This window comes from Peromyscus californicus, unplaced genomic scaffold (assembly GCF_007827085.1).
Source record: "Peromyscus californicus insignis strain IS unplaced genomic scaffold, ASM782708v3 Scaffold_17__1_contigs__length_78620276, whole genome shotgun sequence".
Classification (NCBI taxonomy): domain Eukaryota; kingdom Metazoa; phylum Chordata; class Mammalia; order Rodentia; family Cricetidae; genus Peromyscus; species Peromyscus californicus.
Genome location: NW_026294469.1, coordinates 1,357,851 through 1,379,812, shown reverse-complemented (window position 1 = coordinate 1,379,812; position 21,962 = coordinate 1,357,851). Strand labels below are relative to the sequence as shown.

Here is a 21,962-nt window from a genome sequence, read left to right as displayed (position 1 = left end):
CAGAATAAGCACTAACACTCATTTTCCTACATTATAATATCTGCATTGACTAATACAGTAAAAGTTACCACATATAATTTATTTTATTGTTTTGATTTCTAAATGAATAGATCTATTTCAGGAATAATCTGATTTTTTTTAATGCTCTGTTTTTTTCTTTGTTTTCTTTTTTGTTTTTTTCAAGACAAGGTTTCTCTGTGCAGCCCTGGCTGTCCTGGAACTCATTCTGTAGACCAGGGTAGCCTCAAACTCACAGAGATCCTCCTCCTATGCCTCCTGAGTGCTGGGATTAAAGGTGTGGGCCATCTGTTTTTCTTAAGTGTGTTATAAAGTTGGGAATTACTCAACTGCCATTTGATCTATTCCCAATACCAAACCTTAGAGACATTTTTTTTCTGGCTCTGCCTTTAAACCACCCAAACATAGGAATACTTTAAATACTTTATGCTTTGTGAAATACAGAGACAGGAAAGGATTCTGCAATAATAAGAATGATTAAAATTATTTACCTCTATATCCCAGCACTCAAGAGGCAGAGGCAGGTGGATCTCTGAATCCTAGGCCATCCTGGTCTATATAGTAAGTTCCAGGACAGCCAGGGCTATGTAGAGAAACCATGTCTCAAAAAGAATTATTTACCTCTTTGCAAAGTGTATGTATGTGTCCTAAATAAACTTGGTACCAGGAGTAGGATACAGCTGTGAAAGACCAACCATGCTGTTTTTAGACAAATGTGGAAGACTTTGAGAAAGAGAGAGAGAGAGAGAGAGAGAAAGAGAGAGAGAGAGAGAGAGGAGAGAACAATTAAAATTATTTACCTGTGCAAAGTACATATCTATGTGTGTGTGTGTGTGTGTGTGTGTGTGTGTGTGTGTGTGTGTGTGTGTATAGTTATATATAGTTATTCGTGTTCTGTTTTGTTTTTTGAAACACAGTCTCATGCATTCCAGTCTGGCCTCCAACTTGATATGTTGCTGAGAATGACATGACCTTGAACTCTTGATGCTTCTGCCTTTCCTTCCAAAAGGCTCAGAATACAGCCATGCATCACTACACCTAGCTCTGAATGTGTATGTATGTATACGTACAAATATTTTTTAAGATCTGTGTTATTTTTATGTGTATGTGTGAATATGTACATATGTATATGGGTGCCCTCTGAGGCCAAAGGTACTGCACCTCCGGGAGCAGGAGTTATATGAAGTTAGAAGCAGTTGTTAGTCACCTGACATGGATGCTAGGAACTGATTTGAGGTCCTCTGCAAGAGGAGAATGCACTCTTAACCACTGAGCCATCTCTCCAGCCTCTTTGAATATATTTGTAATGAAAGATAATATATGCTATATTATATATATATATTATACAATGTAAATATATAGCAATTAAGAAAGACTTGTCTTCATTGTCAGTGAGCACCATAACTCAGTTAATCATTAGATAAATTGTGTAACTGTACTTTCTACTGAGTGTAGCCCTTCCATAATAATATACTGGTATTGTTGCCTATAAGTTTTAAATATTGTATTTGTGAAATAAGAACAGCCCCCATAGGTTCATATGTTTGAATAGTTGGTCCCTAGTTGATGGAACTGTTTGGGAAGGAGTAAAAGGTGCGGCCTTGTTGGAGCTGTCATGTCACTGGATGCAGGCTTTTCAAAATCCAGCCATCCCCAGTGTTGTTCTCTCTGCCTCATGGTTGTGTCTCAAGATGTGAGCTCTCAGTTACTGTTCTAGCACCATACCTGCCTCCTGCTGCCATGCTCACCTCCATGGTCATGGACTCACCCTCTGAAATTGTAAGCCCCAAATAAGCTCTTGCTTCTATGAATAGCCATGGTCATGGTATGATCACAGCAATAGAAAAGTAACTAAGAAGTTGGTACCAAGAGTTGAGTATTGCTGTGACAGACCTGACCGTACTGGTTTTCAAAGGAATGGAGAAGACTATGGGACTTTGGACTGTGAAAATACTTGAACACTGTAAGTGGGACTTGGCAGGCCATCCTAGCAGGAGCTTGGAAGACAAGAGTGCTGAGAACAATATGGACTATGGAGGCCCACCTTAAGAGGTTTCAGAGAAGAGCAGTATTAGCAAGGAGCTGGAGACTATTCTTGTGATATATTGGCAAAGAATGTAACTGTTTTCTGCCCTTGTCCTAAGAGTCTGCTTGAGGCTAAATTGAAAAGTAATGAACTAATTTCTTTCGCTAAGGAGATTTCAAGATGGCCTGATATTGATTCTATCACATAGTTACTAGAATTAACTCTTATTCAGGTATATGATGAAAAACAGCAAAGTGATGAAAAAATACAAACTTTGTGTTTGAGGAGAAAAAGAACACCAGAAAATTTAATGTTGGAGCCAAGGCTTGTGCTGAAAATGATGAAAGATTAAAGAAAGACCTAATTCAAAATAGAATAAAGGAAAGGATGCCTCCATGGCAAGACCCCATTCAACTAAGCTTCCAACTTATAAAAGGGAGGCCTGAGGAATTTTCTGTTCATAATAAGCAACAAGTCTAAAGCTGCTGCAAATGAGATAGATTCACAGGTACCAGTGTTCACACCAAGATGGTAGTCAGACTTGGCAGTCCCACACATCTGGTTCTGACTTTAGAGTCATGAAGGATACAGGAGTGAAGAGGGTGAGGAATCTTTCTCTGTGGTTAAGGAGAGCTGCTGAGGCCAGGCAGGGCAGGGGAGTTCCCTGCATGGAAGTCCTGAGATGCCATTCTGTGAAAAGATGAAAGGGAAGCATAGAATATGTTGGAGATGCCAGAGCTGTGGGATATCTGTGAAGGAGAACTCAGTACAAGGAGTAGATGTAACCCAAGAGAGAGGCATGTCTGGCACTCAGAAAAGCTGGAAGGGCAAAGCCAGCTAAGCCCTTTTTGACATCAGATATGGAGCTGCAGGAGTTGGAGTCTGCCCTGCTGGATTTTGATCTTGCTTTGGTCCAGGATTTCATCACTATTTACCCATCCCTCCTTTTGGAATGGCAATGTATATTCTATGCCATTATAAGGTGGAAGTAGGAAATTTACTTTTTGATTTTGACTTTACAGGAGGTTACAATTAAGAGATTGCCTTGAATCTCAGAAGAGAGTTTGGACTTTTAAACTGTGCTGAGACTGTGAAAGACTATGGGACTTTTGAAGTGGACTAAATGTATTTTGCATTATGATTTGACCACAAGCTTATGTTGGCCAGAGAATGGAATGTGGTAGTTTGAATGAGAGGGATCCCCATAGGCTCATTTATTTGAATGCTCGGTCTAGAGTTGGTGAAACTGTTGGGGAAGTTTGCCTTGGTTTTGGAAGGATAAAGAGGTGTAGCCTTGTTGGGTGCTGGCTGTGATGTTTCAAGAGTTGCCAATGTCACTCTCTGCCTTGTGGCTGATGTCTCAGGATGTGAGCTTTCAGCTACTGCTCCAACACAATACCTGCTGCTTGCTGCCATGCTCCCCTTCATGACAGTCATGGACTCAGCCTCTGAAACTGTAATCCCCAAATAAACTCTTACTTGTATAATCTGCCTTGATCATAGTGTCTCATCAAAGCTATAGAACAGTAACTAAGACATCATTTATCTACTTTTCTTTACTTGATCATTTTCAAGGTCAAAATGAATGACATGTAATCCTTAGACTCACAATATAGTTTATTTTTCCTAATGCCATAAAAAGTGCTCCAATCTCATCTTTGAAACCTCAATATTTTCTTATTAAAGGGTCATTTTGAGAAACTTGATATAAAATGAACTATCATGAGTCTAATATGGTAACACATGCCTGTAGTCCCAGCACTTGGGAGGTACAAACAAAAGGACCAGGAATTCAGGGTCATCCTCAGCTGCATAGGAGTTTGAGGCTAACCTTTCTCAAGTAAAAGAAAAGAAAACAAGTGTGTGTGTGTGTGTGTGTGTGTGTGTGTGTGTGTGTGTGTGTGTAAGACAAAAACTAGTCTCTGAGTATGTATAACATACCTGTGTTCCCTGACCACTGGCTACAATTAATCATGTTTTCTTTAGTAATATTTTGTTTGGTTGGTTGGTTTTTGTTGGTTTTTTTTTCTTTGAAATAGGGTCTTACTATATAGCTCTGGCTGGCCTGGAATGACATATATAGACCAGGCTGGCCTTGAACTCACAGAGATCCACCTGCCTCTGCCTCTGGAGTGCTGGAGCTAAAGGTGTGGACCACCTGTTGTTTTAAAAAATGATAAACTAAGTGGCACTGGTTACTGGGCGAAAAGGTCATGAGACACAACAAAACCCAGTATCAGAGCTTTATTAGGAGAAAGCGGGGACAAAGGAACCAGGTCTGGGGAAGAAGCATGTGCAGAGAGCAGAAAGTGGGGGAGGAGAGAGCAGAAAGGAGAGAGGATGACAATGTACATGAACAGGTGGGCTAATGGAGGCATGCTAACCAGGCATGCACTGATTGCATGACCATGCTGCACACATTTGTGCAATCATGCAGCACACGGATGATGTAAGATGCAAGATCTCTTGCTTAGCTCCTGAACTGTGCATGTGTGGTCATGCAGCTGGAGTAGGGCAGAATCCTAACATTCCAGAGTTTTTGCTTATTATAAAAAAGCGGGTAAACAGGAATGGGGATGTCTTTTCTCCCGGAAAAAAACTGCTTCCAGCTGACTTGGTGGGCATCAATTGACTCTTGGAGGGTAGGGAAGGGGACTTCTGAGGTAGACAGGCATCTTGGGATGGTGGGCTGTTGTCTGCTGCCTTGGAGCTGTTCATCTTTCTTGGCTGGGCACTCCGGCTGCTTGTGTCTGACAGGATGCTGGAGAGACAGAGAAAAGCTTAGAAGAAAGAATTTTTTTCCCATAGGGGGTTCCCAGGGTAATAGAGGGGGTCCCGAGACCAGGAAAGTTTGGGTTTGGCACTTACCTGAAGTAGATCTGACCTGTCCAGAGGGATTTAAGCTGGTTTCTGCAGCTTAGAAAAAATTTTGAATATATTAAGAAGCAGTCTTGGGCTGGTGACCATTGTAGTGTTTGGTACTCTGCTTATATTGGTTACTGTCAATGAGAGAGACAGAGAGGTTGAAATATGTTTTTAATTTTTACCTGAGATAAGCTTTATCAGAGACAGATTATTTTAAGGCACCTATTTCCTTTATTAGTTTAGCATCCAGGAGACACAGGTGATCAATTGTTGAGAGCATTTAATGGTAATAGATGGTTATATTAAAGTCTGTTTTTGCAGAGCCCAGACACTTTTGGGTCTGGGGTTGTTCCTCACCACCTGGGTATATCTGATGGTCCTTGGACTCCAACTCTATGGTGATCCTATAACAATTAGCTGAGTAGTTAATTAGAAGAGGGAACCAGGAAGGGAAAAGCTTCTGGGGTAAAACCTCATTCTTCTGGAATTGGTGACAAGGCAGTAGATTCTGATGTCCTCTGGAACTTGAGAGAGAGCAGGGCCCTGTCTATGTGCATGAGGAGGAGAAGAGGCACCACTGACTGGTCTGGAGTGAGGCACATGGGGGGAGCAAATGAAATGAAAGCTCCTACCTTAGCTGGAAAATCTTTTCCTATTAAGTAACCCTGAAAATACAATTAAGTCTGGTGAGGTGGGTGAGGCTTCCCCCTACCCCGACAATAGGGAAATGAGGAGAGGTGGGACCCCCAAAACTCCCTCAGGATTGAGTAAATGGCTTGGTGGTGTCCAAAGGAAGGAAATGGATCGCCCATGCTACGTCTTGGGTTCCCTGTGAGCCTGTGGCCAGGCCTAGGAGGTCTGCTGGAGGTCTTAGTTTGATGTCCCCATGCCCTGAGGTGCACAGGGGCAGTCAACTGACCAGTTAACTCTCTAGGTGGCACTTCAAACAAGACTCAGTTGATGGCCCAGCAGGGCATGCACTAGCCCACATGGCTTTCTAAAACAGAGATCTGGAAGCCCTTATCCAGCCGCTCAGATAGCATGTGCCAGCACTTGGCAATTCTGTTCACAGGCTTTCTTATCTGTCCCATGGTACCTTAAATGCCACAGCTGAAACTTCTGCCTGTGGGGTCAGAAGCCTTGCTCTCCAGATGCTTAAGTTTTAGCCCTAATGTCAGGGAGCTCTGGAAGACAAGAGACAGATTTTATTCTGTGTCATGAATTTTTTTTTTTTTTTGATAGTTTGCTGGCTTGAGGACAGCTTTAGGATAACCCGCCAGGAGGCAGGCTGTAAACTGATCTCTGGCTAAAGAGCCATCCAGATTATTATGATCCCAATGGTTTGAGGACAGCTTTAGGAAGACCTGACAGGAGAGAGGCTGTAAACTGATCTCTGGCTAAAAACCATCCAGATTATTATGATCCCAATGTGGGTCCTGATCATAAACTTATTTGCATGCGTCCTAGCCTGCTTCCAGACCTCTCTGTGCTTAGCAGCCTGCCTGGTACCAGAGAACAGAGAAGAGAACAGATAAGATAAGGTTCTTTTGAGTAAGAGATTCCTTAGGTTCAGGAATACAAGTGGGCAGGAGAGAGAGAATCAGAAAGGGAGGGTTTAGAGCTTAGGTAAAAGCGTGAGGATAAGGTAATTCTTTTCATTTGCCTGTCTGTTGGCAAAAGTTAGATAATTCCTGTGAAATATTGGGGTTCAAGCAGCTGTTATGTGGCCAAATTTACTGGTATCTGGGGATATTTAAGGTATTTGTCAGAGGAGGAGCGGATCCAAGAGGAGGAAGCCTCCATGTCCCATGACTGCAGCCGAAAGAAAAAAATAAAAAATTAAAATAACAAATGGGATCCCAGACTCCCATCCTGGGTGTCCCCGAGGGCAGGTAATCTGTGGACCAGCATCAGCACAAGTTACCATACCCATCATCATGGGAGGTGCAAGGGCTGGGGGGCATATGTACCAGAGGACTCCTTGGGAGTCCAGACAGCATTCAATACTTCATCAAGAGATAATGTATTATGGTACACAGCTGAGGACCCCCCAAGGGGGTCAGGCGTGAGGAATGTATCTTGGGCTATAGTCACAGGAAATGTCAAGGGATCAGAAAGAGGAAACTCACCAATCTGGTTAGAAGGTGTGTTGTGTGGAGCGGTCAGGCAGCTGGGCAAATGAAAAGAGTGGAGCAGGCAATCGCAGGTCCAATGAACCTTGGTATAGGATCCTGGACACAGAGCCCCAGGCGCAGAGCACCAGGAGAGCCTGTCTCGTCACAGCACCAATGTTGTTTTAAAAATAATAAGCGGCGCTGGTTACCGTGTGAAAAGGTCATGAGGCGTGAGCCACAGCAAAACCCAGAATCAGAGCTTTGTTAGGAGGAGGGGGGGTGCAGAAGAACCAGGCCTGGGGAAGAAGCACGTGCAGAGAGCAGAGAGAGAGGGAGATAGAGAGAGTGGGGGGAGGAGAGAAAAGAGAGGATAGAGGGGAGGAGTCTGTGTCCAACTTTTTAAGGATTCCCCTGCCCACGCGCAGGTGGGCTTACGGAACTATGCCACACATGCACTGATCATGTGATGGCTCTGTGCATTTGCGTGATCATGCAGCGCACTGATGACATAGGACTTAAGACCCCTTGCTTAGCTACTGAACTGCACATGTGCGGTCATGCAGCTGGAGTGGAAGAATCCTAACACTACCAATTGTAGTTGTAATTCTGAACGGTCTTATTAAATAAGAAACATAGAGCCAAATGCAGAGTTAAAAGCCCAAGAAGTCAGAGCACTAGCGAATAGCCCTTAGCTTACCAGCCACTGCCATCCTTCCCCTGAGAAAAGAGACCTACTTCCTGTGTGTCTGTATTTTTTTTATTGACTTTCTGTTCTGCCTTCTCATTGGTTCTAAACCCAACCACATGACCTCCTTGTCACTGCCTGTCTATACAGACCTCCAGGTCTCTATGGTTGGTATTGAGATTAAAGGCGTGTGTCTCCATGCTGGCTGTGTCCTTGAACACACGGAGATTCTGCCTGTCATGTGATCGGGATTAAGGGTGTGTGCTACCACTGCCAGACTTCTGCTAAATGGTTTGCTATTGGCTCTGACCCCCAGGCAACTTTATTTATTAACATACAAATAAAATCACATTTCAGCACAAATAAAATATCACCATAACCACTCCCAGATTCCTTATCATAATTTCTGAGGAAAGCCATACCACCCAGAATTTTCCTGCCTGATCTCTGAAAAGAGACAAAGCAGCAGGAAGTGAACATGAGGCAGAGTTTACTGATTCAAAACCCTTATATATACAAGTGTATATACTACAAAAAGTTTTGTTTAACTTGAACAGAGCATTTGGAATTTATCCATTAGCTTGAACCAAGTAAACAGCTTGTAGTTGAGACTGTGAGTGCTTGTTCTGAGCTGAGGAGGAGGTGTCTAACAGGCTGGGGAACAGCTCAGTGGAAATGTGCCCTGCCTGCATGTTCAAGTTCCCGTGTTCAATCTCTGGCACCACAAAGAATTGTCTGGTAAAAAGCTAGAAAGCCTTGATTGTTTTTTAAGATGGGATATTTTGCAGCCCAAACTGGCCTTGAACTAGCTATGTAGCTGAGGATTACCTTAAGTGCTGCAAGCCACAGGAAAACGTAATGGAATTCAGCTACCATCACAAAAGCTACTACTTGGAAAAGTCAAGAACTTCTCCAAAGGTCAAGCCATGGCTTAAGAAGTCTTGGTGATATTTTATCTTTTTTATGTATATTAGCTGGTTCCTATGTGAGACCAAAATGAGTCATCTTAGAAATAAAACCAAAATGCTTTCACCCTAAAATTAAGGCCTAAGATTTCTCTTTTTAGGAATAGGCCATTAGTTACTGAAACCAGTCAGTTCAGATTCCAGAAACCAGGAAGTGTAGAAGTACAGAGTCACAAGGTAGTCACAAGGTAATGCCTGCTGGACTATGGAATGTCCTTAGTTTCCAGGGTACCTGACCATAAAAATGCCCCCACCTGAGGGCAGCCAATGAAAAATGGTGGCAGGCAACCACTCCCTTAGAAGTAAGATTAAGCCATGATTTCTAGAAAGCCCCTAGAAGCGAGCCAATCAGAATTGTACCCATATTAGCACCCCTAAATGATGTAACCTTGTGATTTTTCCCTTTAAAAACTGAGCTTGCAGACAGGCGGGCACTTCCTCCAGCCTCCACTGCGTTGGATCTTTTGGACAAAGTCCCTGCCTAGGCTTGTATTGGATATCCAGAATTAAACCTTGCTTTTGCATTCTGGCATGCTCGTCTTTGGTAGTCTCTCTGGGGGTTGCGATCTGGGCACAACATTTGGGGGCTTGTCTGGGATCCCCAGAGACCCCCCGCCGGGACCCCTAAGAGTTCCGGAGGTCCATCTGCACCGATTGGTAAGAGTGCTCCATTTTCTTGTCTTTGCTTTCCTTTTACTTTCATTTTCTTATCTGAAGCCGGCGGTTGAATCTGACAGGCTCGCACCTTGGCGGACGTGCCTGTAAGGTGACCCTGGAGGAGTTGGGAGATGTCCCAAACCCTCATCAGGACGCAGGGTCCCCACAGGTCCCCCCGTCATAGAACGCCTGTGAGGGGTCCGTCTGTTAGGATGCCCATAAGGGGTTCATCTGTTTGTATGCCTGTGAGGGGTCTGTAACTCTGGGGATCGGGAGATTCTGCTGAATTGTCCCTGTCCTGTCCGTACGGTGTTTGGCATAATTGAGGCTCCCTCTGGACTCTCGTCTGCTGGACCATCTGTAGGGCCCTTGTTCTTCCTTTTGTCTGCCTTTTTTTTCTGCCTATCTTGTTTGTCAGTGTGATTTGTTATACCTATATAAATGTATAAATGTGTGAGAACTGTGGCCACATGTATGAGTGTTTTATGCCTGAGCTTGTGTTTGCATTGAGACTTGTGGGCCGGATTGCCAGTGGAAGGGATGGAGATCCCTTTGGTGGTTGAACTGGCACAGATTAACTGAACTCCCTCATTGCTTCCTTGCTCTCTCTGACCAGAGCACAGGCAGCAGGCAGCAGAAAGCTTGCAATGAGTCCGGCAGGCAGCGGCTGCACAGCTGCTACTTCGGGGACCCAGGGTGCTGCTGAGAGGGCTAGGTGACCTGTGAGCATCATGGGGCCTAGACGCAGTGGGTTCGAGGCCCCAGCTCGCTCAGAGAGCTATGGAGTAGAGGCTTGGCTGCATGGGAACTAGGCATGGCTGTGTACTAGGGCGGGCTGTGAACACTGTGGGGCCCAGATATGGCCGGCAGGTTCTGGCTGGGCTCCTGTGTGGACATGGGGCAGAGTTGGCAGGAGCTAGCAGGAGCCTCAAGGAGCTCAGTGTGAGGGCTGGTGGAGAACTAACTGCCCCTCCAGGGTCACAGCTGAGGAGTGGCCTACAAGTCTGTGGGCCTAGCCAGGGCATGGAGTCACTTTCAGTCTGCCATTCTCGTGTTCTTGAAAGTCTGAGGTTAACAGCAATCTTTTGTCTCCATGGTGCATGCCTTCCCTGTCCTCTTCCTCTTCCATGCTGTTGGGTGGGGCTCCCAAGACCTGCCCTGGGGCTAAAACCTGATCAAGGTCTGACTCCAAGAATGGAATGTCACCAATAGTTTCTTGTCTGTGGTACAGTGCGGTTGCAAATTGAGAGTTATTCTTGTTATGGTATATGCATGTATTTCTGTTCTTGTTTAAAATATTGTAACTTTACAATATATTCTAGATTACCAAGGGAAATCACAAGAATGACTTTGGAAAGAGTTTCTGTTTTAAAAGAAAAGAAAAAGTGGAATTTGTCTAAATGTCTGATGGATCAAAGGAACAGACTGAGGGTACATGGAAGGTTGTAGAAGGTCAGAGGGGATGTGATGTAAACTGTTTGTTATAGTTTCTTATTCCTGCAAATACTGAATTTGAAAGTTAATTCTGGTTGGTTTTCATCTTAAGAATGGAGCAGGCAGGCTATGTATGTGCTGCCAAAGGTAGGGTCAAAGAAATCATCCAAGTCTCTAATTAAAAGAACTAAAAGGATTATAAATAAATCCCAGATATTAAACTTTGGAATTGTTTGCACTTTGGAGCTTGGTTTTACTTTATACAAATTGTGATGATGCCATGTTTTCTCCCCCTTAAAGTAAAAGAAGATACTTTATTGTTGATATTACAGAAGACATTTGAGAGATCTTAATCTTTTAAGAACAGTTTTTAGAGTTAAAACCCAATGGCTTAAAAAAAATGTTTCTCCTTAACCAAGGTACGTTCAGGCTTAAGAATGTTGTATATTGATATTTTGTTTTGGTTTCTTTACTGAACCTGTATTTGATGCTAGAAGAGCTTCAACTTAAAAGCATTGTTTTTAGGCTACTTATAGGCTGTTAGAGAACATAAATAGTCAGTCATAAGTAATCAAGTTTTTTTAATTGTAGTCAGGGTAAGGAAGTACTGATGTAATATTATAGGGATAAGTTTACTCATTTACTCAGTCCCTTGCATATGTTTTCAGGGTTGAGCTTGAAACAAGAAACTAGAAACAAAGTTTGTCTATTCAGATACCTAGACAGCCCTCATACTTCAGAGATCTGCAGAATATGGCATTTAAATGTTGATCTAAAAGCTTATTATATCAGACAGGCTTCCAGATCCTAGCAGTGACCCAAGGTCTCTGAAGAATATTACGTACGAGGCACCACAATGTCTCTGCCTGGATTATGGCAACAATGACCACAGGGCAAGATGCCCCAATGCCCGGCTTACCCAAGAGCTACAGGAGAAGCTGCAGGACAAGGTGACACATTTGCGGGAGCTGCTGATGGCTCAGGGACTCCCAGCCTCTACTCTAGGAGGTCTGAAGGTAAAAGAGGGCAGTCCTGGAGGTGCTCTGTCGGCTGCATCATCTCCTCCCACCCCAACTTCACCCTCATCTCCTCCTCCACACAATGGGGAGCTGGATCTCTCCTTCTCCCCAAGTGCTGAGCCCCAGATTGGGCCTGAGGAGGCCATGGAGAGGCTGCAGGAGATGGAGAAGATTATTGCCGAGCTGAATGAGACTTGGGAGGAGAAGCTATGTAAGACAGAAGCCCTGAGAATGGAGAGAGAAGCATTGCTGGCTGAGATGGGCGTGGCTGTCCAAGAGGATGGTGGTACTGTGGGTGTCTTCTCTCCAAAAAAAAAAAAAAAAAGAGAGAGAGACTCCCCATCTGGTAAATCTGAATGAGGACCCCTTGATGTCTGAGTGTCTTCTCTACCACATCAAAGATGGTGTCACCAGGGCTGGCCAGGCAGATGTGGACATCAAGTTGACTGGACAGTTAATCCGGGAGCAACACTGTCTCTTCTGAAGCATCCCTCAGCCTGATGGAGAAGTGATGGTCACATTAGAGCCTGGTGAAGGAGCTGATGGGAAGCTTGTGATGGAGCTGCTGGTGCCAAAGTCAGGAAACAGGATCATAATGGGCCAGATGGTGAAAGAAGATTGATGCTGTTCTGACTGATGCCTCCAACGCTATGGAGACCTGGGCAGGGATTGGTCCCTGTAATTTATAGGATTGGAAGCTTCTTGATCTGCACTCAGATATACTTTATCCTTCTCAGATTTCTGATAGTACTGATGGCTAGGCCAGCTCTAACTTTGTCAGCATGGCAGCATCAGACAACCAGATCCTTCTGCAAGGCTATATCTAGCTTGTTAGCTCACTTTTAGGAAAATGTTCTAAGATATAAAAGTTTAAGTCATAAAGGTTCAGATATGAGTGTAAGAAAGGTCTGAAGATAGAAAAGCTTCTAAGCTTTGAGGGTCTCAAAAAAATAATTTAGGATGAGATATGTTTCAGATTACTCTCCTGTTCTATGGTTCAGAGCTTAACATTTAGGAGCCCTGATGAGCTGGAAGAGCAATGACTACTTACTGTTCAGTCACAAGCTCAACATTTTGGATTTGTTTTAGATGTCATCTAAATATGTCTAAATGTAAACCTAAAAGTGCTTCTCATCAGGTCAAAAATCTCTATCCAATTTATACCTGGCTTTCTGGACAGAAGGAAAATGCACAAGCTTTTAACCCAAATCTGTAGTTCTTGTTGGGACTCAAAGGTATGAGTCCACTTCTGCTGTTTTACAGATACCCATTACCTGCTTTGTCTACAATATGGATTTCAGTACAGATTGGTAATACTAATGTATCTAAAACTTTTATGTCATTTTGTAAGTAGGCCTCAAAGGATCCAAAGAGTCATAAAAACCTAGACCCACTTCACAGAGGTCTAAAGGACCCCAGATAAGTATTCCTAAAGATGGTATTTTTCCTCTCTCCTGGTCTTGGGACTACTGCTTTTCCCATTACTAAGGGTATGGACCAAAGGGTTCCAAATAAGTTCATAAATTTTAACTTCTGTTCCTAGTTTAAATTTGTCTCAACAGATTTCCACTTGGCTGGCAGTCACCTCCAAGTTTCAGTCACAGACTCCACTGCTTCAGACAACTGTGAACTCCGGACTTGCTAAAAGCTGATGTGGACCAGCCCAGCCAATGTGATTGTTCCTTGTCTCTACAGGGTCAGAGAGCCACACACTTCTGACAATTGCCTCTTTGCCCAGTCCTTGACTAGCTTTTCAGCCTTTTGGGGTCCCTGACATCGGCATCCCAATGCCAGCTCGAAGCAGTTCCAGAAGAGAATACGTCATCCCATGTTCCCTGTTCAGAAAAGGCTGAAATGCTGGGTCAAAAGAAAACTCCCTGGCATAGAGACAAGATGGCTAACTATACATGGCCATTATTAGAGAGGGATACTTAGGAGCTAACTGCCCAAAACCCATGATTGGGTTCCATTAGGCACATGAGAAGGGGGAAATGTGAGACCAAAATGAGCCATCTTAGAAATAAAACCAAAATGCTTTTACCCTAAAATTAAGGCCTAAGATTTCTCTTTTTAGGAATAGGCCATTAGTTACTGAAACCAGTCAGTTCAGATTTCAGAAACCAGGAAGTGTAAAAGTACAGAGTCACAAGGTAGTCACGAGGTAATGCCTGCCAGACTATGCAATGCCCTCTCCCTGGTTTCCAGGGTAACTGACCATAAAAATGCCCCCACCTGAGGGCAGCCAATGAGAAATGGTGGCAGGCAACCACTCCCTTAGAAGTAAGATTAAGCCATGATTTCTAGAAAGCCCCTAGAAGCAAGCCAATCAGAATTGTACCCATACTAGCACCCCTAAATGATGTAACCTTGTGATTTTTCCCTTTAAAAACCGAGCTTGCAGATAGGTGGGCACTTCCTCCAGCCTCCACTGCATTGGATGTATTGGACGAAGTCCCTGCCTAGGCTTGTATTGGATATCCAGAATTAAACCTTGCTTTTGCATTCCGGCATGCTCGTCTTTGGTGGTCTCTCTGGGGGTCATGATCTGGGCACAACACCTACAGTGATTTTCTTGTAATGCTATGCATGCTTCCAAGAACTCCTAACAGTGTATTTATCTATAATACCTATCAAGCATCCAAGGCCAAATAAAATAGCACCTGACTCCTAGGTCAGGAGGATAGCTTTATTTCTTGTGCAATTTAGGGTGAGACCTTCCTTCCTTTCAGCCTTACTAATAGACTCCTAATTTCTTACCTAAACACTTCTAGGAATGTAGATTGAGCACATAAATTCCATTCTTGACTAACTGATCATTAGCACTCATTTGGATTGTAAAAGAAAGCCTGCCGGCCACTGCCTGAGGAAAATTCTTATCTGCCTTTATGACCCCATAAGAATTCAAACCTGGTGCTCTGCCAGAGGATCCTTAGGGCTTGGGTTTATAACTGAACACCTCAGAGACTGAGGGGAATTGAGGTATAAGGAGAACAAAGAGAGGATATTGAGGATTTTGGCTGGAGAGAATTTTTGACTAGAGAACTGGAAGTCAGGATGGAAGATGAGGAAGAGCCAGAGGGGAAAGATCTAGATGGGTAAGAACGAGATGAGAAGGACCTAGATGAGGCAGAACTAAAATGAGAGAATTAAGATAGAACTTAGAGGGGACAACAGATAAAGGTAGAGACAAATCAGGTAAGAAAGGAACTAGGCTTGAGTACAGAACTGAAGCTGTGTAGATAGGATTTTATCCCAGAGGAATAAAGTAGATGGACAAAGAGCTTGGTGTACTTCTATTCATTTCCCAAAAATAGTTCTCACCATTCGTAGTTTCTCTTCTGAGCCCCTGGGAAGTGTATTATTAAGGCTGGTCTTGCTGTGCCCTGGGTGCAAGACCCCCCAAAGAGACCACCAGAGACATGAACTCACCGAAATGCAAAAGCAAGGTTTATTAAAGCAGTTCAAGCCCACAGCAGGGACCTCGTTGACCACCCCAACACAGCGGAGGCTAGTGGAGGTGCCCTCCCCTCTGCAAGCTCAGTTTTTTGTTTTTTTAATTTATTTATTTTTATTTGATGTGCATTGGTGTTTTGCCCTGGAACTGGAGTTATAGACAGTTGTGAGCTGCCATGTGGGTGCTGGGAATTGAACCCCGGTCCTCTGGAAGAGCAACCGGTGCTCTTAACCACTGAGCCATCACTCCAGCCTGCAAGCTCAGTTTTTAAAAGCAAAAATCACAAGGTTACATCAGTTAGGGGTGCTAGTGTGGGTACAATTCTGATTGACTCATTTTCGGGGCTTTCCAGAATTTCTGTGTTACCCGACTTTGCAGTTTTGACCAGTTGTTTGTCAAACTTTATAGACTCTCTCCAGCACTGGGGTAGTCTGTGGTTAATCAATTGCTACCAGATAGTCCCTCAAACATCCTAACTTTGTACTTTGGGGTTCCTGGGATCTATGTCAACAGCTCTGAGAATTTTGAAACCCAGGCCTGTTTCAAGCTGGGGTGAGTGGCTTGCTTGAAATGGGGTTGCTTTGGTTCTTCAGTCTTTTAATAATATACAAGACTTAAGTTTCTGGCTCTCCTGTTTCCATTTCCTAAGAGCTAAGTTTATAGACTTGAACTACCCCATCTGGATATAGTCATATTTTTTAAACAGTCCTTAACTTTCAGAAATACACACTAATGTTGGGAACGGGCAAAAGGCCCCTTGTCCTGAGTACTGCCATTTTGACTCCAGACTCCATTTTACCTGTGGAGTGAAACCAAAGTTCAAGTTCCCAAGCCCTAGGGAAGCTGGGGACTTTCCAATAGCTGACCCACCTCCTCCTTAAACAACAGAAATTGTCTGTTGTGCATCTTTAGTTCTCTAAAAACATCATGGCTCTCCCTAACAACAGAAAGAAGAAATAAATCTGATTGGTTGGACTGAAAAGCTTCCATTCTGTATAGGTCGGCAATGATAGAACATGTAGGGAAGACCCCTAATCTTTGAGTTCTGATTGGTGGAAAAATGTAACTGTAACTTGACACAGATATGTGTGGGTTTTGTGGTTAAATGCTTGCTGAAATGAATTTTGAGGATGCAGTCAGCTTCCAAGTCTGTGCTGTGGGCCCTCCCTGGTCAGTTTCTGTTGTGCTGCCCAGTAATAAATCTTGCTTTGCATGACCTCTTGTGTCTGCTGGGATTGTTTTGGAGTCTTGGACCAACAACACTAAGATGCAGATAAAATATCTCAGATTTGCTCCAGAATAATCATGGTGGACATGGGAAATAGGAGATGGGTTAGGTAATGTTAATTCCCCTGGACAACAATAAGACCACTACCATAATTTTGAAGCCAAATTCGAAGCCAACTTTATTATTAAATACTGGCCAGGTCCATACCCAGGATTCCCAGAGAATAGCACCGAAACACATTAGACAGGGGTTTGTAAAGGCAAACCCCATAAGGTTATACATTTCCTGCCTTTGTACAATGAAGGAAAGCATACATCCTGACATACTTTAGCCCTCACAATGACTCATAGGAAATGGAACTAGCCACAAGTTAATACTTCGAAGGTACAGGGCTCAGTGTAGCAGTCTCTCACATGCATGTTTGAAAGGTTCATAATGAAAATAGTAGGAAATGGGCACATAGCTCTGTTGTGGGAATTCAATCCGTTCAGTCAATGGCTTCTGGGTAGCCCTAGGGCATGGTCTTGTCTGCATATGTGCTGCCTAAGAGTGGAGGAAGAAGGGTCACACTCCTTTGGATGGTCAGAGCTGTATCAAGCAGCTTGGGGTTGGTCCTCATTGCCCTTGGGCAGAATGGCACCTGGGTCAGCAGTGGCATTTACTTGTTCTATATTCATGAGTAATAAGTCTTCCTCCCAGACATCTGTGGATCTCTCGCATTATAGCTCAGTAGGTAGAGTGCTTCTTTAGCATGCACAAAGCTCTGAGTTAGACACCCAGCACCAGGTAACTGGGAGCAGTGATCCACACCTGTAATCCCAGCACTCGGGAGGTAGAAGCAAGAGAATCAGAAGTTTAAGATGATCCTTGGCTATGTAGCAAGTTTGAAGACAACCTGAGATACAGAAGACCTTGTCTTGAAAACAAAACTGTAGGGTGAAAAGGGCCAAGGAAGAAACAGCCTGCCCCTGACTTGACCCCAGGACCAGGGCTTGAAATCCCACCAATCACTGAGCTTGCCCGAGTCAGGCTGCAGAATTCCACCAATCCCTGAGGTCCCTGAGCATGAAATCCCACCAATCCCTGAGCTTTCCCCAGAATCAGGCTACAAAAAACCACCAATCCCAAGCCACCCTGGAAAGCTCTGCCCCTGAAGAAACTCTATATAAGCTCTGTGCCCTGTTCGGTTCACTGCTGCTTCTCACCCTAGAGGCAGCCACCCCCCTGTATTCTTCCTTCCCAGTAAATCTCTTCTGTGAGGTTTGTTGTGAGGTGTGACACTTTCTCTGGGGCAGAGCCTATCTGTAACAACTTTTTGCTGGAGCCAGAGGGAGGAGCATAAGTGTAATACTTTCCCTGGGGAAATCTTCCTCTAGCTGAGCAGAGCTGTTACACTCCAGGGGCCTGAGTAGAACTATAACACTTCTCCAGAACAGAGCAGTAAGAACTTCTCTGGGGAGTTCCCTTGCCAGAGCACAGTTGTTACATTTGCATTGGGGAAACCCTTCCCTGGAGCAGGAGGTAAGCTGCTACGCTTAGGGTGACTTTGTGGTATTCCTTGGCTCCCAACTCCCAACTTCAATGCTTACAAAAACCATAAAAGAAACATAAAAATGGCATGTAATTTCACTGGAGAAAATCCATTTCAAAAAGAATACAGCTAATCACCATCTCCTATTTGACAACTGTGCTGAGGCCAGTGAGACGGCTCTGTGGGTAAAGGCACGAGCCAGGCAAGTGTGGTGACCCGAGTTCAATTCCCGGGGCTAACCACATGCAGGTGGAAGGGGAGAACTGACCTCCACACTCACAAGTGACATGCATGCCCCGCCCTTACATCATGTACACACATACCATAATAAACAAATTCTGTAGTATGTATGCATGTATGTAGTGACATGCATGCCCCGCCCTTACATCATGTACACACATACCATAATAAACAAATTCTGTAGTATGTATGCATGTATGTAGTGACATGCATGCCCTGCCCTTACATCATGTACACACATACCATAATAAACAAATTCTGTAGTATGTATGCATGTATGTAGTGACATGCCTGCCCCGCCCTTACATCATGTACACACATACCATAATAAACAAATTCTGTAGTATGTATGCATGTATGTAGTGACATGCATGCCCCGCCCTTACATCATGTACACACATACCATAATAAACAGATTCTGTAGTATGTATGCATGTATGTAGTGACATGCATGCCCCACCCTTACATCATGTACACACATACCATAATAAACAAATTCTGTAGTATGTATGCATGTATGTAGTGACATGCATGCCCCGCCCTTACATCATGTACACACATACCATAATAAACAAATTCTGTAGTATGTATGCATGTATGTAGTGACATGCCTGTCTTGCCCTTACATCATGAACATACATACCATAATAAACAAATTCTGTAGTATGTATGTATGTATGCATGTATGTATGTATGCATGTATGTATTTTGGTTTTTTGAAACAGGTGTCTCTGCATAGCCCTGGCTGTCCTGGAATTCACCATGTAGACCAGGCTGGCCTCAAATTCACAGAGATCTGATTGCCTCTGCCTCCCAAGTGCTAAGATTAAAGGCGTAGGCCAACACACCTGGCACAAATTTTTTATTAAAACTAGAATAAAATAGAATTTTTTTCTGAGAAAGCTGGTGTGGCTCACAGCTGTAATCTCCATAATCAGGAGCCAGAGGCAGAATAATTGCCATGTGTTCAAGGCCAGCCTGGTACATAGTACCTGGATTACAAGTATCACGTCTCACAAAGAAAGACGTGTTTGAAGTACTGTGATATTCTAGAATCCCCAGTACTGATCAAGCAGCTGTCAGCCACACCCTTGAAGCACAAAGGATACGCCATCTCCTCACTTCTGCCCTTTGACAAATGGACACAACAAACAAAGGCTTCACAAACCCCATGATGTGGAAATCATTACCTTGGTAATTCGTCTTGTTCATATTCACTTAACTTAACTGAACAAGCAAGATGGATAAGAATAAAAAAAAAATGGTCTCTGTTATCCGAACCTGAACTGGTTTGGGTGACAATTAGCAACAGACTTAGAGGAAACTCAACTGACCCATGTGCAGTAGTGTAAATTCGGGTGTGCTCGTATATGGAACATCCGCAGCAGGATTGACACACTTGTAGAAGAGCTTTGAGGGAGCTCATTCATTCTTCTACCACTCGAGGCCACAGCGAGCAGGTGCTATCTGGGAGAACTTGGGCCTCTATCACACAGGCCAGACATGGCTTGATTTTTATTTCCCATGGTTCCAGAAGTCTGGACAGCACACCTTTGTTGTGTGTTAGTCATCCAGCTGTCAGCTTTCTGCCACTATGTAAGTATGTAAGAGCCAGATGGGCGTGGTGGCGCACGCCTTTAATCCCAGTACTCAGGAAGCAGAGGCAGGCCGATCTCTGTGAGTTCGAGGCCAGCCTGGTCTACAAAGTGGGACTCAGGACAGCTAGAGCTGTTACACAGAGAAACCCTGTCTCAAGAAAAAAGTAAGATAATCAAGTGATAAAAAGAAAAATTATTTTGGTTCACAGTTTTAGAGGCTTCAGTCCATGATTGGTTGGCCTTGTTGCTTTTGGTTTGGGGGTGGACATGATATGGAGAGCCACTAACCTCATGATCAAGAAGTGAAAGGAAAGTGAGAGGCTCAGTGGTAAGAACACTTGCTGCAAGTTTGAAGACCTAAGTTTGAATACCCACAACTCAAATAAGTCAGGTGCTATAGGGTGAGCATCTGTAATCCTAACCCTCCTACACGGAGGCAAGGCACAGGAAGGAAAATCTGGAGAATCTCACAGAATAACTCGCCTGGCCTATGTGGTGAAGGAGGAGGAGGAGGAGGAGGAGGAGGAGGAGGAGGAGGAGGAGGAGGAGCAGAAAAATAACAACAACAACAAAACCAACAGAGATCCTGGCCTGTCTTGAATAAGGTGGAAGGTGAGGACCAACATCTAAAGTTGTTCTTTGGCCTCCATCCTGTACTGTAGCACACTTTTACACACACACACACATACACACTCTCCCCTCCACACACAGAAAGAAACCCTGCCTCAAATGAAATGGAAGGCAGGCCAGTGCGATGGCAAGCCTCATGACCTGAGTTTGACCCTGGAACTCACAAGGTGGAAGGAGAGGACTGATTCCTACAAGCTGTGCTCTGTCTTCCACATGCGTGAAATGACTCACATGTACTACCCAACAAACTAATTGTAATTTTTAAAAAGCAAGGTGAAAGGTGAGAGTTTCCTTTGAGCTCCACATGAATATCATGACATGTGCCAACACACACACACACACACACACACACACACACACACACACACACACAAGCCAACCAAAAAAATTATAAAGGAGTTAGGCAGTGGGGTGGCACAAGCCTTTAATGCCAGTACTTGGTAGGCAGAGGCAGGTGGATCTCCCAAGTGTGAGGCCAACCTGGTCTACAGAGTGAGTTCCAAGACAGCCAGGGCTACACAGAGAAACCCTGTCTCAAAAACAAACAAAAAAATTACAAAGAAAAGAACAGGAAAAGGAAAAGGCCTGTCTCCAATGGCCTAAACACCCCAACAAGACACACTTGTAAAGTTTCCATGACCGTACAAAAACATGAAGTTGGAGATGAAGCCTTAACCCGTGAGCCTCTGGGGGAGGCTAGATCCATACTACAGGTAGCACTGGTCTATGGTATTTTGTAACAGCAGCCTGAACCAGTTAAGACAATTTGTTCCTAAAGGGATTCTCATGCCTAAGTCTAGAGCAATGGTTCTCCACCTATGGGTCATGACTGCATAGGGTCACAGGGTCACCTACGACCATCAGAACACAGCTATGTACATTATGACTCACAACAGAGCAGAATTACAGTTCTGAAGCAGCAGTGAAAATTATTGCCTGGTGGGAGATGACCACAACACGAGGAACCGTGTTAAAGGTGGTAACTTGGAAGGTAGAGAAAGAACCACCACTCTAGAGGATGACAGTTGGTGGCATGGACCCAGTAGTTCAAGACTGTTAAGACCTTGGTCTCTCATATTCTCAGACTTCTCAGTGATGAGAGAGGACTGCTGTAGCTTGTTACCCAGTCTGTGTCTCAGGGAGGGAGGAAAGAAAGAAGGCCAAAAGGTAGAAGGCTGGAGCCGATGAGTCTGCCCTTTATCTGAAAATAGTTTCCCTCGAAGCCCTTTTGAGGGATTTCCATTTACACATCACTGATCAGAACTGGGTCAGAGAGTTCCCATTAAGAACAAGGTTGGCCGGGCAGTGGTGACGCACGCCTTTAATCCCAGCACTCGGGAGGCAGAGCCAGGCGGATCTCTGTGAGTTCGAGGCCAGCCTGGGCTACCAAGTGAGTCCCAGGAAAGGCGCAAAGCTACACAGAGAAACCCTGTCTCGAAAAACCAAAAAAAAAAAAAAAAGAACAAGGTAGTCTGGGGAAGAAAGCTTTTAAAGTTAG

General features: G+C 44.1%; 1 long non-coding RNA gene across 1 annotated transcript; it reads right to left on the bottom strand.

Annotated features, from left to right (window-relative positions):
- Window positions 1-4,273: 4,273 nt before the first annotated feature.
- Window positions 4,274-20,317, bottom strand: LOC128112526 (uncharacterized). The gene is made up of 2 exons (XR_008219009.1): window positions 4,913-20,317; window positions 4,274-4,805 (listed from the first exon to the last, which is right to left on the bottom strand). It is a non-coding gene; the product is annotated as an uncharacterized LOC128112526 (long non-coding RNA).
- Between the last annotated feature and the right edge of the window lie 1,645 nt (window positions 20,318-21,962).